The sequence below is a fragment of the Coregonus clupeaformis genome, chromosome 9, assembly GCF_020615455.1.
Source record: "Coregonus clupeaformis isolate EN_2021a chromosome 9, ASM2061545v1, whole genome shotgun sequence".
Lineage (NCBI taxonomy): Eukaryota > Metazoa > Chordata > Actinopteri > Salmoniformes > Salmonidae > Coregonus > Coregonus clupeaformis.
This window is the reverse complement of record NC_059200.1, coordinates 26,528,429-26,547,068: the sequence shown is the minus strand read 5'-3', so window position 1 is coordinate 26,547,068 and position 18,640 is coordinate 26,528,429.

The following is an 18,640-nucleotide window of genomic DNA, read 5'->3' as shown; positions in this document are numbered from 1 at the left end:
CCTTCCTCTTGCTCTTAGACCTCCTCTGCCTCTCTTTTCCCCTCCATTCCTCCTCCGTATTCCAAGTACACGTCTCCTTATGATAATACTGCACTTCTCCTGACATACATCTTGTTCTTGCCCTTTCAAGGGACGCCATTTAACCGGCTGTCACAATCTCCGTACAATCAGCACAAACCCCTCAGGATGTAGTGCTCAACAGTGCACCCCACTTGTAAAGCAGCTGCTTCGTCTTGATGTTCTTCTTTGTCAGTAGCTACGAGAAGCTTTTCCATTTCAAACATGTGCACTCTTCCAACCACAACCCACAGACACTTCCTCCCCCGACAGCCTCTCACGGATCTCTTGCCCACTCACTATTTGAAGGCGGTCAGTCATTGAGCTATAATAATGCCGCGTTCAAAACAACTGGGAACTGGGAAGTCGGAGATTACAGTTCCGAGTTCCCAGTTGTTTGGAATGGGGCACAAGAACCAGAGGTAGATGCTGATTGCAGGTACGTACATTGTACGCATGTAACGCACATTTATTAAACAACTATATAAAGACAGTGACAAAACAGTAATAGTTTTAAGCATTAGAAAGCTCAGTCTGCCGAACAGCAATAGCCTGTCATTTTCATCCATCACTTCACGTTTGTTATTAGGTTATCCTCCAAAAGGACTCCTTTTTGTCAACCATCACAAAACGTGTCAGGCCAAGTAATCAGTCATTGCTAATAGTCTTGCAAATTAAATCAGTTTGTCAATAGTTTCAAATACATAATTCTTTTGAGAATGCAAAAATGTATTACAATTGGATTTAGTAAGTATAAAATCATCCATAATCTAATACTAAAGCAATCAAGAACATAGTATGATCAACACTGCCAATGAGACCATGATTTGATTGTGAAACCACTGATGAGAATAAAATGTTACCATGGTATCATTAGGCTACACTAAAATGGAAAGTAGGCTATATAATTCAATACTAAGTCACTAAAAACATGAAATATTTTGACATGAGTAAATATTATGACATTGAGAAATGAAATTCTGAATCGAGTAGCCTATAGTAGGCTATACAATACTGAAGTAAACAAAATGAAAAGTCAATTACAGCCTACAGTAAAGAACCTACTGTTCTTTACATCTCCCGAGTGGTGCAGTGGTCTAAGGCACTGTATTGCAGTGCTAGCTGTGCCACTAGAGATCCTGGTTCGAATCCAGGCTCTGTCGTAGCCGGCCGCGACCGGGAGACCCATGGGGCTGCGCACAATTGGCCCAGCGTCGTCCAGGATAGGGGAGGGAATGGATGTAGCTCAGTTGGTTGAGCATGGTGTTTGCAACGCCAGGGTTGTGGGTTCAATTCCCAAGGGGGGCCAGTAAAAAAAATAATATATATATATAAAATAGAATAATGTATGCACTCACTAACTGTAAGTCGCTCTGGATAAGAGCGTCTGCTAAATGACTCAAATGAAAATGTTATTTTGCAAGCTTATATCTCATGCAACTTGAACATAAGTTACTGCATCTATTTTGAAAAGGCATAGGCTACCATATGAAAGGTATTGCAATCAATTGCAAGCAAATACGGCCTACTAACAAAGTAAATGATTATGCAGCAGCAATAGACATTTTGAATTATTATCACATAAAATTCAACAAGAAATGATCACATTAAGATTGTAATGCAGAATAGGAAAGTATGATTTTAGACCTTTAACAAACTCAACATTAACCTAGGGTATGGGTTGCTATTTGATGTCTGTAAGGATGTCGATGTACTCTGGCGTATTCTGGTCCAGGTACTTGTCATCGACCACCCAGGACTTCAGCCTCTCCAGCTGATTCTGGTCGATGATCCCCTTTTCATTGTGGTGATTCAGCATCTGATTGAAGCCAGCTTTGTAGTAGGACACTGTTCCTTCAGCAGACATGCCAATATATCCCTGGGCTTTCCTACAATAAGAACATACAGTACATCTTCAGATTAGGGATTACAACATTCTGTGACAATGAGAAAACTGTCAAACAAAGTAAGATCATTCTAAGATAATATAAGCAAGCAAACTCAAATGATTAAAGACAAATTCTTGAAAAATGTTTTGACTGATATATACCTGTTTTATACACCACTAAAGGTATTTTCTACATAACAGACAGATCAATCACCTGCGTCATTTTGGAACTTCAGAGATTTCTCCACATCTCCGCTTACAAGTGTATCCACCAGCAGCTTGCTATGAGATGGAAGGGCAAGCGCAGTGTTGTTAGAGATTGAGAACATTCAGAGCAGGGAAGCAGCATAGAGAGTATTACATTCCTAGTATAGCACAAGAATGGAACCTTTCATATTGTAGCAAAATGAAAGGTCTTCTTTACAAGTCAAAACTCTAAGAAGAATAGGTCCAGGTAGGAACCCTGCTTGAATTAAATCAAAGTAGGTTTGTTTCTTTGTGTATTTATTTCAGCTCGGTTGTGTATTACAGGGGAAGGGGAAGCTATGGATTGCACCTATAATAATAGAGAATTCCCCTGCAGTTTTCACTCCTTACTGGTCCCAGGGGTCAGTGCAGCCCTGTGATGCTGCTTGAGAGCCCGCACGGTGAGCAGGTTCTCTCCATTTTGGTCTGATCCAATGCTGTTTATCATATCATAAAGCTTTGGATTCTTCTGTTGGAGATTTTTAATCTGAGTATGGTTTCTGACCAGCTGCAGTGAACCCTTTGGTGGGATATGGTCTGCCTCCACAAGGCCTTTGTTGTCATGAGAGAACAGTCTGGTGTTTTTTACTCTTATGAGGGGATAGAAGAGGAAAGGTTTAGTATGGAAGTGTAATTCAAGTATAAGCACATCTACACCATTGGTATGTCAATGCTTTATGTATCAATATTTGTAAAATAAATAAATATGAAAGTATAAAAAACCATGAATGCAGGGTGACTAATTCAATTTGAATGATGCCTGTATTTTCACGAAGAATATTATACAAAATTACCTTTTGTAAGGACCAACTAATCCAAGGTGGTACGTATAGGCTATGTCATATTCAGTTAGCCATGAGGATGAGGAACCATAACGATTACTCTTCATGGGACTGATATCATCCTCATATTCCCCCTCATCACTCCTCTGTGCTGTCGGCCTGAACCCTCCAACTAAAGCATATTTTCCATGATTTCTCTCAAGTGCATCATAGGCCCTCTGGGTTTGAATCATTTCACTATGAGCATGAAGGTTCCCTTTAATCTGTGGGAAGACATAACAGGTATCAATAACTCCAAAGGTGCAATCTGTCATCTTTAATTATTTATTTTAGGGACAGTTAGTACCTGGTCTTTAACATTGTTTCGTAGATTCACAGCTTCACGCTTGATCTCATCCTCTGTCCTGTTAGATGTCGTTGCCTGTGCCACAGCAGTGTAGAAGCAGTTCTGGTTCTCTGAGCGCACAGGGATTACTTTGCCATCTTGGATGATGTCAAAATGACCACTGTATGGACTTTGCACTCCTTAGATGCTGTCTTTTACTTTAGAGATGATTCCCTTCTCACTGAAAGAGCAGAAATAAAGAACACCATTGGTTCTCATTAATGTAGTCACAATCGGAGAGATCCGAATTTTGGGAAATTGGCATTACATTTACATTACATTTACATTACATTTTAGTCATTTAGCAGACGCTCTTATCCAGAGCGACTTACAGGAGCAATTAGGGTTAAGTGCCTTGCTCAAGGGCACATTAACGTCATTTAGCAGACGCTCTTAGCCAGAGCGACTCACAAATTGGTGCGTGGATTCCTTAAAGAGGTGGGGTTTCAAATGTCTCCGGAAGGTGGTGAGTGACTCCGCTGTCCTGGCGTCGTGAGGGAGCTTGTTCCACCATTGGGGTGCCAGAGCAGCGAACAGTTTTGACTGGGCAGCATTACTGACAGCATGACTGCATTACTGTTGATGAAGGTCTACCAAACAGAGTTTAGGACACATACCTGTCTGTTTTCTCAGGCTCTTTGGTCAGCCGTAGAGTGATTTGGTCAGCTGAGCTGTTCATTCCTGGGTAGGACTCCTCTGAGAGTGTTTTCCCATGTTGATCCACAACCATGAACCGGATGCCTTGACCCTGGAGCAAGTCACTGTTTGTGAGGATATAAATGTCCAGGGCCGAGGCTGGTCGATTCACATCATTAATCTTCTCCGCATAGTCCAGGAGTTATTTTGTTTCATTCTCTGACAGAACTTTCCCAGTCTTCTGACTGGCTGATTTCATATCGTATTTATGCTGCCGGTCCTGGAAAAAGGCCTCAGTTTTGTGCCTGCCAAGTATACTGCCGACAACTTTTCCGGTGATTCCATTTACCTTTTTCTTGAATAGTCCCTTCACAAAGAAGGACATATGACCAGCACACACATCTATGAATGCTTGGGAGACACTGTCCGAGATGAAGCTTAGGTACTCATCATTCAGGCGAATCACGTCTGGTAAGTTATGTCGGCCATCTTGGTCGTACTTCCCCAGAACATGTTGCTGCTCTTCAATTTCATTTATTAATTGAAGGACAAATATGTCATTGATAACATGCTCTGTAGGAATGGACTGAACCAATTGGACCAAGTTTGTGGTGTGTTCTGCTATTTTAAAACTTATTTTGATTACCTTTGCAATTTCCTGTGTCCCACTTTTTGCCACAAGCTCTGTTGCTTTATTGGACACCTCAGAGAGTCTGCCGATAAGATCACTGACTTGGGATGTGGTTGAATCAGTCACAAGGCCAGAAATTTGATATTTTGTCATATCCTGAACTAAATCTTTAATTTGTTGTTCAAGCTTTGAGTCAATCTTAAAGTTGCTGCCGTTCTGCAAAGCTCATTTTGGTACTGCAGAGCCAATGTACTCAGTTAGACTAAGACCTAGTTTGGCATTCTGTTTGACTGTTGAAGTGACCAAGTCCTTGAAAGGTTTTTCCAAAATTGACCTGACACATTCCGATAAAGAAACAGATCAGAGCATCGAAGCTGAACTCTGGCTTATTTTTCACCTCAAACACAATGCTCAGGCCATTCTCGTACAAGGCTGTGAGTTCATTTGCGGTGATGTAATCTTCTGAGAGGCTGTCAAGGTCGAGGTAAGGAGTAGACCAAGGCGCAGCGTGATGAACAAACATGACTTTAATTAGTTAAAGCGTCAAAATACAAAACAAAACACGACTCGTGACGTCCACGGTATCAATGACCGAACACGGAACAAAAACCCACAACCACAAAGGGAAAACATACAGTTTAAATATGGCTCCCAATCAGAGACAACCAGCCAACAGCTGACACTCGTTGCCTCTGATTGGGAGTCACTCAGGCAAACATAGAAATCAACAAACTAGAATGAACACCAACATAGAAATACACACATAGAAATGAACACACCCTGGCTCAACATAATGAGTCCCAGAGCCAGGGTGTGACAGTACCCCCCCCTAAAGGCGCGGACTGCGACCGCGCCTCAACTAAACAAACCAGGGGAGGGCTGGGCGGGCATACCTCCTCGGCGGCGGTTCTGGCTCCGGCCTTGACCACCACCCTCCAATACACCCCCCATAGTGCCCCTGGTCCAGTCTGGCCCCGCCGGCTGGAGCAGGACTGGACTTAACAGGAGCGATCCTTACCAGGCTGTCGACTCGCACCCCTGGCTTGGTGCGTGGAGGAGGAACGGGCCTTACCAGGCTGACGACTCGCACCCCTGGCTTGGTGCGTGGAGGAGGGACGGGCATTACCAGGCTGACGACGCGCACCCCTGGCTTTGTGCATGGAGGAGGAACGGGCCTTACCAGGCTGACGACTCGCACCCCTGGCTTGGTGCGTGGAAGAGGGACGGGGCCTTACCAGGCTGACTTCTCGCACCCCTGGCTTAGTGCGAGTGGCAGGAACAGGCCGGACCGGGCTGGCGACGCGCACCGTAGGTTTGGTGCAGTGACAGGAACAGGCCGGGTCGGGCTGGCGACGCGCACCGTAGACTTGGTGCGGGTGGCAGGAACAGGCCGGACCGGGCTGGCGACGCGCACCGTAGGTTTGGTGCGAGTGGCAGGAACAGGCCGGGTCGGGCTGGCGACGCGCACCGTAGACTTGGTGCGGGTGGCAGGAACAGGCCGGTCGGGCTGGTGACGCGCACCGTAGACTTGGTGCGGGTGGCAGGAACAGGCCGGACCGGGCTGGCGACGCGCACCGTAGGTTTGGTGCGGGTGGCAGGAACAGGCCGGGTCGGGCTGGCGACGCGCACCGTAGGTTTGGTGCGAGTGGCAGGAACAGGCCGGGTCGGGCTGGCGACGCGCACCGTAGACTTGGTGTGGGTGGCAGGAACAGGCCGGACCGGGCTGGCGACGCGCATCGTATGTTTAGTGCGTGGAGCAGGGACAGGCCGGGCTGGGCTGTCGACGCACACCTTAGGCTTGGTGCGTGGAGCAGGGACAGGCCGGGCTGGGCTGTCGACGCACACCGTAGGCTTGGTGCGTGGAGCAGGGACAGGCCGGGCTGGGCTGTCGACGCACACCGTAGGCTTGGTGCGTGGAGCAGGGACAGGCCGGACTGGGCTGGCGACGCACACCGTAGGCTTGGTGCGTGGAGCAGGGACAGGCCGAACCGGGCTGTGGAGACGGATAGGAGGCCTGGAGTGAAGAGCGGCCACCACCCGTCCTGGCTGAATGCCTACCCTCACACACTCTGTGTGAGGCATCCGCACAGGACGTACAGGGCGGTGTACCCCTGGCCTGGTGGCCTTCTGGATCCGCCTCCTTTTCTCCTCCGTCAGCCCGTCGTCCATGCCGTGTGCCCCCCCCTAAAAAATTTCTGGGGTTGCCTCACGACCGTCCGACGACGACCCTGATCACGCCGTAGCTCCTCTCTACGGCGCGCCTCCACCGTCTCTTCTCCCGGCGCTTCCTCCCATGTCCACCCCAAGGGCTGCCCCTGGACACGCTGCTTGGTCGTTGCATGGTGGGTTTTTCTGTCAAGGTCGAGGTAAGGAGTAGACCAAGGCGCAGCGTGATGAACAAACATGACTTTAATTAGTTAAAGCGTCAAAATACAAAACAAAACACGACTCGTGACGTCCACGGTATCAATGACCGAACACGGAACAAAAACCCACAACCACAAAGGGAAAACATACAGTTTAAATATGGCTCCCAATCAGAGACAACCAGCCAACAGCTGACACTCGTTGCCTCTGATTGGGAGTCACTCAGGCAAACATAGAAATCAACAAACTAGAATGAACACCAACATAGAAATACACACATAGAAATGAACACACCCTGGCTCAACATAATGAGTCCCAGAGCCAGGGTGTGACAGAGGCTGTGCACTGAGGATTCCTCTGTTATGGCTGTGCCTTTACCCTCAAGCTCTTCAAGTTTATTCACTGCAAGGGAAATGTTCTGTATCCAAGCTTTGTAAATGCTCATCCTGGAATCAATTTGTTTTAGAAAGTTCTGTTCTTCTTCATGATGTGGTTCAAAGTTGCCTCTCTCTCCAGTCTGAAAAGAAACCATGGTGTTTGTTGTTTCTGACAAGTAAACACCCACAGTTGTTTTTGCCCTCTCCAGCAAGCCACGTGCTTCTGTTTTGTAGCCATCTTTTGCCATGTTGATGGTGATGACGTCTTGGTAAAAAGGGTCACACTCTTCAACATCCTTCCAGTAGGATTTTGCTCCATAATCACATTTGCTTTTGTTGCGGCAGTGCAAGTCAGTTCTGCCGATAGCCTGCTTGATGTGGTTATAGAAGTTGGGACTTTTTTCATTCAACAGCATGTTATTTGTCATATGCTCAAGAAGGTCTGCTTTAAGAACACTGATATCATCGTGCCGACTGATGGGCTCCTCATGAAGGGTAAGCCACAATGCCCATGTTTCTTTCAAAGCGTTGAGTGCAGGCTGGTAATCAAACTTGGTGCCTCTATTTTTATAACACTGAGGGACATCATTCGCCGCCATTCTAGACCGGTCCTGTTTCTCCTGTTTTGTGAAGTTGCTGTCAAAGTTGTCGAGAAATTCGCAAAATGTGCCAAACAGGTACTCTTTTCTTTTGATTTCGAGAAGCTCATCTGTCTCCATGTCTTTGATGTGTTGGACTTCGTAATCCTCTCTGAGTTGTCTCATGACCTCCACAGGCTGTCCCTGGTATGCTGGGGCAAGGTTATCCCCACGGAGGATCATCTGGACCATGCCCGGATTTCCCTTCCGAACAGTTTGTCCAAACATCTGTTTCTCCACCCTGCGACATCCAGGGTAATGTGTCAGAAGGACAAAGAGACCTCCAGGTAGATTGACATCCTGATCAAGCTTTATATCTGTTCCACATCCTCCTAGATTCGTGGATATGATTATTTGTCCTCCTCTGAATTTAGTACTCTCAATGTTGTGTTTCTCACGGATTGTGTATAATGTGACGTGGGGGTGCGACAAAACTCTCCAAACTATGGAGGACAGCTCTACCGAGCAAATAGTAAATACATCCAGCAACAAAGCACGACAGTGAAAACAATCACACACAACACTAACACAAACCCAAGGAGAACTTATAGGACACTAATACACTAAACGAAAACAGGTGTGACAACAATTAGACAAAAGCAAACGAACATAGAAACATGCAACGGTGGCAGCTAGTATTCCGGAGACAACGAACGCCGAAGCCTGCCCGAGCAAGGAAGAGAGGCAGCCTCGGCCAAAACCGTGACAGTACCCCCCTTGACGCGCGGCTCCAGACGTGCGCCGACTCCGGCCTCGGGGACGACCAGGAGGACGCGGGAGCAGGATGCGTCGGGTGCCCACGATGGAATTCCGTCAGGAGAGACGGGTCCAAAATGTCCCTCCTGGCACCCAGCACCGTTCCTCCGGGCCGTACCCCTCCCACTCCACTAGATATTGGAGACCCCCCATCCGACGTCTCGAATCCAAGATGGACCGCACGGAGTACGCCGGTGCCCCCTCGATGTCCAATGGGGGCGGAGGAGTCTCCCTGATCTCACTTTCTTGGAGTGGGTCAGCTACCACCGGCCTGAGAAGAGACACATGGAACGAGGGGTTAATACTTTTATATTCAACAGGTAGTTGTAATTTGTAACACACCTCGTTCAACCTTCTCAGGACTTTAAATGGCCCTACAAACCGCCGACCCAGTTTCCGACAGGGCAGGCGGAGGGGCAGGTTTCTGGTAGAGAGCCAGACTCGATCACCAGGTGCGTACACCGGTCCCTCACTGCGGTGGAGATCGGCGCGCCTTTATGACGCCGGAGGGCCCGCTGCAGGTGGACGTGTGCAGCGTTCCATGTCTCCTCCGAGCGCCGCACCCACTCATCCACCGCAGGAGCCTCGATCTGGCTCTGCTGCCAAGGTGCCAGAACCGGCTGGTAACCTAACACACATTGGAAAGGGGTTAGGTTAGTGGAGGAATGGCGTAGGGGAATTCTGGGCCATTTCGGCCCAGGGAACGTACCTTGCCCACTCCTCTGGCCGGTCCTGGCAGTATGTTCTAAGAAACCTACCCACATCCTGGTTCACACGTTCCACCTGCCCATTACTCTCCGGGTGGTAACCCGAGGTGAGGCTCACCGAGACCCCCAATCGCTCCATAAAAGCTCTCCAGACTCTGGAGGTAAATTGGGGACCTCGATCAGACACAATATCCTCGGGTACCCCGTAGTGCCGGAACACATGGGTGAATAGTGCTTCGGCGGTTTGCAGGGCAGTAGGAAGGCCCGGCATGGGGAGCAAACGACAGGCCTTAGAAAACCGGTCCACAACGACCAGTATAGTGGTATTCCCATGTGAAGGAGGAAGGTCAGTTAGGAAATCCACCGAGAGGTGAGACCATGGTCGTTGTGGAACGGGCAGGGGTAGTAACTTACCCCTAGGCAGATGTCTAGGCGCCTTACACTGGGCGCACACCGAGCAGGAGGAAACATAAACCCTCACATCCCTCGCTAACGTGGGCCACCAGTACTTGGCACTAAGACAGTGCACTGTCCGGCCGATACCAGGGTGTCCAGAGGAGGGTGACGTGTGAGCCCAATAGATCAATCGATCCCGAACCTCGAGCGGAATGTACTTCCCGACCCTCCGGGCATTGAGGTGGACTAGGGTCGGTGCGTAACGCTCGCTCGAGTTCAGCATCGACCTCCCACACTACCGGTGCCACCAGACACGACTCCGGCAGTATGGGAGTGGGCTCCACGGACCTCTCCTCCGTGTCATACCGCCGAGACAGTGCGTCTGCCTTACCATTCTGTGACCCAGGGATGTACGTGATCTTGAATGTGAACCGGGTCAAAAACATATTCCACCTCGCCTGGCGAGGGTTCAGCCTCCTCGCTGCCCGGATGTACTCCAGGTTACGGTGGTCCGTCAAAATGAGGAAAGGTTGTTGAGCCCCCTCAAGCCAGTGCCTCCACACCTTTAGGGCCTGTACCACGGCTAACAGCTCCCTGTCCCCTACGTCATAGTTTTGCTCCGCCGGACTGAGCTTCTTGGAATAAAAAGCACAGGGGCGGAGTTTAGGTGGGGCGCCGGACCGTTGCGAAAGCACGGCTCCTATACCGGCCTCTGACGCGTCCACCTCTACCTGAAATGGCAAAGAGGGATCCGGATGCACCAGCACCGGGGCCGAGGTAAACAGGTCCTTCAGCCTCCCAAATGCCCTGTCCGCCTCGGCAGACCACTGCAGACGCACCGGACCCCCCTTCAAAAGAGACGTGATGGGAGCTGCCACCTGTCCAAAACCCCGGATAAACCTCCGGTAGTAATTCGCAAACCCCAAAAACTGCTGCACCTCCTTCACAGTGGTTGGTGTTTGCCAATTACGCACGGCTGACACCCGGTCTACCTCCATCTTCACCCCTGACGCAGACAACTGATACCCCAAAAAGGAGACCGACTCCTGGAAAAACAGACACTTCTCTGCCTTGACATACAGGTCGTGCTCCACCAGCCTCCGCAACACTCTGCGCACCAGGGCCACATGCTCGACTCGGGTAGGCGAGTACACGAGAATGTCATCTATGTACACAACCACCCCCTGCCCCTGCATGTCCCTGAAGATCTCATCCACGAATGATTGGAAAACTGACGGAGCGTTCATCAACCCGTATGGCATGACAAGATACTCGTAATGGCCCGAGGTGGTACTAAAGGCTGTCTTCCATTCATCGCCTCCCTGATGCGCACCAAGTTGTACGCGCTCCTGAGATCTAATTTAGTGAAGAAACGCGCCCCATGCAATGACTCAGTCATGGTCGCAATCAGCGGGAGTGGATAACTGTACTTCACCGTGATCTGATTGAGACCACGGTAATCGATGCACGGGCGTAACCCACCATCCTTTTTCTTCACAAAAAGAAACTCGAGGACGCAGGGGAAGTGGAAGGCCGTATGTATCCTTGTCTCAGAGATTCGTCTATGTAAGTCTCCATAGCTTTCTTCTCCTCCTGAGACAGAGGATACACATGGCTCCGTGGGAGCGCAGCTCCTGCCTGGAGGTCTATCGCACAATCTCCCTGCCTATGGGGCGGCAACTGCGTCGCCCTCGACTTACTAAACGCAATAGCCAAATCCCCATACTCAGGGGGAACGTGCAATGCGGGCACCTGGTTTGGACTCTCCACCGAGGTAGCCCCTACGGAAACGCCTAAACATCGACCCACACACTGGGCAGACCACTCCATCAGAGCCCTCTCCTGCCACGAAATAGATGGGTTATGGGTACTCAACCAGGGCATGCCCAGCACCACCGGATACGCAGGCGAGTCGATCAGAAATAGCTGGATCATCTCCTGATGACCCCCCTGCGCACACATCCTAAGTGGCGCTGTAACCTCCCTGATCAAGCCCGCACCCAACGGACGGCTATCTAGGGCATGAACGGGGAAAGGAACGTCAACAGGTAGAAGGGGAATCCCTAAGGCTAAACAAAATTGCTTATCAACAAAATTCCCAGCCGCGCCTGAATCTACCAGCGCCTTATGCTGGGAATGAGGTGCTACCTGTGGAAAACGCACAGGTATACAAAAGTGTGCAACAGAGAGCTCTGGGTGAGTGGGGCGCCTACTCACCTGGAAGGACTCCCCAGTGCGGGACCTGTCGTCTTCCCCCTAGGAGGCCATCCCCAGCACCCTAGCCGCGGTGTGTCCTCCCCGACCACAGTTGGTGCAGGAGATGGACCCCCTCGTATTCCGACCCCTCCTCTCTCTAGCGCCAGCGCCACCGAGCTCCATGGGGCACGGCTCGGAAGCGCTGGAGGGTGAAATGGACGGACCCCCTCGGGACGTCCCGCGGGTAGCTAGCAGGGTATCCAGCCTGATGGACATGTCGACCAACTGGTCGAACGAGAGACTGGTGTCCCTACAGGCCAGCTCCTACGGACGTCCTCACGTAGACTACATCGATAGTGATCGATGAGGGCCCGCTCATTCCACCCTGCATCCGCCGCTAGAGTGCGGAATTCTAAGGCGAACTCCTGGGCACTTCTCCTCCCCTGCCGGAGGCCGGACAGACGCTCCCCCGCCGCTTTCCCCTCCGGGGATGGTCAAACACCGCCCTGAGCGGCGGGAGAACTCGTCGTAGGTGATGGTGTTAGCGTCTATTCTCCTCCACTCTGCGTTGGCCCATTCCAACGCTTTACCGGAAAGGCAGGAGATCAGGGCGGTCACGCTCTCGTGCCCCGAGGGCGCCGGTGCACGGTGGCCAGGTAAAGCTCCACCTGGAGAAGGGAATCCCTGACACCCGGCAGCGGTCCCATCGTAGGCCCTCAGGAGCGAGAGTCGAACTCCTCTGGGTTCCGGAGCGGGAAGAGGCTGACTTGCCGATGGCGCGGGCAGGGACGATGGTAGTGGAGGTGTCCCTCGGGTCTCCCAGCCTCTGATGGTGGTGATCACCTCCTGCAGTGCGGACCCCATCCGCAGGATCTGGTCATCTTGCTGGCGGACCCTGTCCTCCAGCGTCGCCTGCGCTGCTTCGGCTCCTGCTGATTCCATTTAAAGGTGTGTGATTCTGTCAAGGATGTTGTAAGTGGGTGTGGTGGTGGAATCAGGCGCAGGACGCAGAAGTATAGTTCCAAAGACTTTAGTGAAATCTCTAACCGTGCAAGCACTAAATAGCCCGAAGGCGAAACTCCGCGCGCAGGCGAAACAAAACGGGCGCACAAACAGGTGCGACAAAACTCTCCAAACTATGGAGGACAGCTCTACCGAGCAAATAGTAAATACATCCAGCAACAAAGCACGACAGTGAAAACAATCACACACAACACTAACACAAACCCAAGGAGAACTTATAGGACACTAATACACTAAACGAAAACAGGTGTGACAACAATTAGACAAAAGCAAACGAACATAGAAACATGCAACGGTGGCAGCTAGTATTCCGGAGACAACGAACGCCGAAGCCTGCCCGAGCAAGGAAGAGAGGCAGCCTCGGCCGAAACCGTGACACAAAGAAGTGATCGCCAACTGGTGTTTCATCTCCAGAAACTGCTGCAGGTCGTCCCCCCAGCGTTTGTTCTTCTCCAACACTCCACTGGCCTGAAAGTCCCCTGGAATGATGGTGTGGTAGAGATTCTTGTCTCTGGCACCTTCCATTGCCTGAACAATCATATACTCTCTGCGTTGTGTCATCATGATGGTTTTCAGGGAGTTTTCCACAAAGACTGGTAACCGATTCACAAGGTATTTCTCAAGGAAATAGGGGATCCCAATAAACTCTGAGTTTGGCTGAGAGTTGCCAGAATATTATGTTTTAGACTTCAGCTCAGAGACAGTTGCCTTAATGAGTTTGTCTTCTGATATGATCTCACTGGCTCGTCCACTCTCAAGGGGAAGCTTTCCAGGATATTAGGGTCGTTGAGCAACTTTTTCTCAACCAGTGCAGCTTTATTGTTTATCACAGAGTAACAGTCAATGGCCACAGTATTCGCATTGTTTGTAACTCATTTTGTACATAATGTTGCTGCTACCGTCTCATATGACTGAAAAGAGCTTCTGGACATCAGAACAGAGATTACTCACCTTGAACTGGAAGAAGATGTTTTCTTTAATGAGTCCGACGCAACGGATATACTGCTTTGTCGAGACGAGGCCCAAATCCCCGTCATTCGCGAGAAGAAAATATGGAGAATTCGCAGACGAGTAGCTAAACCACCACTACCCTTCGTATTATTGGCCAACGTGCAATCATTGGAAAACAAACTGGACGATCTACGATTAAGACTATCCTACCAACGGGACATAAAAAATTGTAATATCTTATGTTTCACCGAGACGTAGCTGAACGACAACACAGATAATATAGAGCTGGCTGGCTTCTCTGTGCATTGGCAGGACAGAGCAGCTACGTCTGGTAAGACGAGGGGCGGGGGTGTGTGTCTATTTGTCAATAACTGCTGGTGCGCGATCTCTAATATTAAAGAAGTCTCGAGGTATTGTTCGCCTGAGGTAGAATACCTCATGATAAGCTGTAGACCACACTATCTACCAAGAGAGTTCTCATCTTGTCATGAGCCCTCTCACTCCACCGGGTTACCACCTTAATTTGTTTCCACTATCTTCCACTCTGCTCACCTCCCTCTCTCTACTCAGCCTAACTAGCTCCACCTGTCCCTGCTCTGCTCGGCTCTAATTACTCTGCCAGCTGCGCTGCATTACCCACTAACCTCTCCCAGTATTTAAGGCCCTGTCTTTCAGCTCTCCGGTGTCAGATCGTCTGCAAAGCTCACACCCGGAACCTGTTTGCTCGCGCTTCTGGCTCACCCTGGTTTTGTGACCCCGGACCTGCCTGTTTTTTGGATACTCTTCTGCCTCAGGAGATCCAGACCTGCTTCTGGCATTACGACTCCTGACTACTCTTCAATCCCGGTAACTCTGACCAGCCTTCTGCCTTGCTACTACGTATTTTGGATTTCCCTTGAACTGTACTGCTGCCTGGTTTCATTCCGCCCTGTTGTGTCTGTGTCTCCCCCAGGACTTCTGGACCACCCACCACCGGCTTCATAGGACGCATCACTGCCACTGGGGGGCACAGACCCAGCGCATTGGACGGGATCCCTGTTACCCCTGGAGCCTTCATTCACTCCCTACTTCCCTTTTCCCTTAAGTTTAATAAACTTTCTGGTGTGACGCAATTGTGGTCCTCTGGTCGTCTGTCTGAATCGTGACAGTACGATCTGACCATTATGGACTCAGCGCACACTTTCCCCGACATGGAAACCGATGAGCATGAGCAGCAGTTCCAGCAGCAGCAACAACAACTCGCCATGATCATTCAACTCCTCACCAACCTTACCCCAGCCAGTCTGCCCACCAGCCCAGCCCCCCGAGTTACCTGCCCCGGTCATTGCAGCCGCTGCCCGAACCCAAGATTGGAAACCCCGAGCGGTTCAACGGCGATTCAACCCAGGTCCGGCCATTCCTGACTAGCTGCCGACTTCAGTTCTCCTTGCAGCCAAGGACCTTCGCCACGGAGGGGGCTAAAGTTGGGTATGCCATCACTCACCTGACGGGCCAAGCTCGACTCTGGGGAACAGCAGAGTTCGAACGTCAAACCCCCGCATGTGCAACCTTCGACCTGTTTGCTGAGGAGATGCTGAAGGTGTTTGACCTGGATTCACCCACCGCAGAGGCGTCTCGTGAACTGTTCAGTATTCGACAAGGCAGACGTACAGTCGCAGACCATTCCATCGACTTCCGAACCCTGGCTAGACGAAGTTCTTGGAACACACCATCGTTGGTGGACGCGTTCTTCCATAGTTTGGCTGACTATATCAAGGACGAGTTGGTCTCCCATGAACTGCCTTCCACTCTTGATGAAGCCATCGCACTGACTGTCAGGATCGACAGAAGGATACAGACCCGTCTGTCGTGAGAGGGGGGCGCCAAGGTCCACCTACTACCGGCATTCGGAGAGATCCGACTGGGCTCCTGTCATCTACTGCCACTCACCCAGGTCAGCTTGATCAGTCTGAGCCTATGGAGATTGGGCGAGCCTCCCTCACTCCTGCAGAGCGCCAGCGCCGCTTCACCTCAAACCTCTGCCTCTATTGTGGAGGTGATGGACATCGTGTGGTAACCTGCCCTTTAAAGGGCCGAAGCTCACCGGGCGTAGGGGGAGTCCGGTTGAGTTCAATGACCATCCAGTCCTCCGACCGCAAACCCCTGCTGCAAGTTCACCTCCGCCTCTCTGACTCAACTCACACCCTGGCTGCTCTGGTGGATTCTGGCGCCGAAGCCAACATAATGGACATCAAGCTGGCACGCCAACTGGGACTGGAGAACCTCCGTTTGACACCTCCTATTCCTGCCCGGGCACTGGACGGACACTTACTCGGATCGGTCACTCATGTCACGGCCCCGGTCTCGATGGGTCTGTCCGGAAAACCATCAAGAAACTATCCAGTTTCACCTGCTCCCTTCTCCAGGCCAACCCCTCATCCTGGGTTACCCATGGCTCCGCCGGCACAACCCTCAGCTCGACTGGGTGACCGGGGTGATCAGGGAGTGGGGAGAGGACTGCCACCGAACCTGCCTGCTTGCTGCCGCACTACCCCCTCGGCCAGTACCTACTAACTCCGCTCCTGACCTCTCCAATGTCCCAGAATGCTACCATGGTCTCAGAGAGGTGTTTAACAAAGCAAGAGCCACATCTCTGCCCCCTCACCGACCGCATACGACTGTGCCATCGACCTCCTCCCTGGAACAGCTCCTCCAAGGGGTCGTCTTTATTCGTTGTCTGCTCCTGAAAGAAAGTCCATGGAGGACTACATCAATGGCTCTCTGTCCGCAGGATTAATCCGTTCATCTTCATCTCCTGCTGGTGCTGGCTTCTTCTTTGTGGGGAAGAAGGACGGATCTCTTCGCCCCTGCATCGACTACAGGGGACTCAACGACATCACAGTGAAAACCGTTACCCTCTGCCTCTGCTCACCTCTGCTTTTGAGTTGCTCCAGGGAGCCACTGTTTTTACCAAGTTGGATCTCAGAAACGCTTACCACCTAGTGCGGATCCGGGAGGGAGATGAATGGAAAACCGCATTCAATACACCAACAGGCCACTACGAGTATCTGGTTATGCCTTTTGGCCTCACCAATGCTCCTGCTGTGTTCCAGGCTCTAGTGAATGATGTACTGCGGGCCATGTTAAACAAGTTTGTCTTCGTTTACCTGGATGACATCTTAATTTACTCCAGAAACCTGTCTGAACACACCCGCCATGTCCAGCAAGTCCTTCATCGTCTTCTGGAGAATTCCCTCTACGCCAAGGCAGAGAAATGTGAGTTTCACGTCAAGACAGTGGCCTTCCTGGGGTACATAGTGGCAGAAGGAAGTATCCAAATGGATCCTGCCAAAGTATCAGCAGTCACTTCATGGCCAGTTCCGGAGAACAGAAAGAAGCTGCAACAGTTTCTGGGGTTTGCTAACTTCTATAGGAAGTTTATCCGGAACTACAGTACCGTTGCTGCCCCTCTCACTGCTCTAACCAGCACCAAGCAACCCTTCACCTGGACCCCAGCAGCCGACAAAGCCTTCAGTACCCTCAAGGTGAGGTTCACCTCCGCTCCCATCCTCCAGATGCCTGATGTGGACCGGCAATTCATTGTGGAGGTGGACGCCTCGGATGTGGGAGTTGGTGCTGTGATTTCTCAGTGGGCTGCGGAGGATAGGAAGCTCCATCCCTGTGCCTTTTTCTCACGTCGGTTGTCCCCCTCTGAGTGCAATTACGACATAGGGAACCGTGAGCTGCTGGCTGTGAAGCTTGCCTTGGAGGAGTGGCGTCACTGGCTGGAGGGGTCCACCATTCCATTTCTCGTTTGGACCGATCATAAGAACTTGGAGTACATCCGCACGGCCAAACGGTTGAACTCCAGGCAGTCCCGCTGGGCCCTGTTCTTCACCAGGTTTAATTTCACTCTGTCATACCGGCCTGGATCACGCAACACCAAGCCAGACGCCCTCTCCCGTCAATTCCAGAAGGATGACACCCCCTCCAAGGACCCTGTGTCGATTCTGCCAAGTCCCTGCATCGTTGCAGCTCTGACCTGGGCTGTTGAGGAACAGGTGCTGGAGGCTCTCCGTAACCAGCCAGGTCCCAGCACTTGCCCAGCTGACCGCCTTTTGTCCCCGAAGACCTGAGGTCCCAGGTCATTCAGTGGGGACATGACTCCCGCCTAGCTTGTCACCCTGGCTCCACCCGCACTTACAACCTGCTCGCCCAGAGGTTCTGGTGGCCCTCTCTGAGGAAGGATGTACGGGAATTCGTCCAAGCCTGCCCCATCTGCAACCAACACAAGTCGTCCTGCCAGCCCCCCAGCCGGATTGCTGCAGCCCCTGCCTGTGCCCAGACGTCCCTGGTCTCACATCGCCCTTGACTTTGTCACGGGGCTGCCCCCTTCAAGTGGCATGACCGTCATTCTCACCATCGTTGACCGTTTCAGCAAGATGGCACACTTCATTCCCTCCCCCAAGCTCCCAACCGCCAAGGAGACCGCCCAGGTGGTCCTGGAACACGTCTTCCGGATCCACGGACTGCCAAGGGATGTTGTTTCTGACCGTGGTCCACAATTCTCCTCCGCTTTTGGAAGGAGTTCTGTCACCTGCTGGGAGCCACAGTCAGTCTGACTT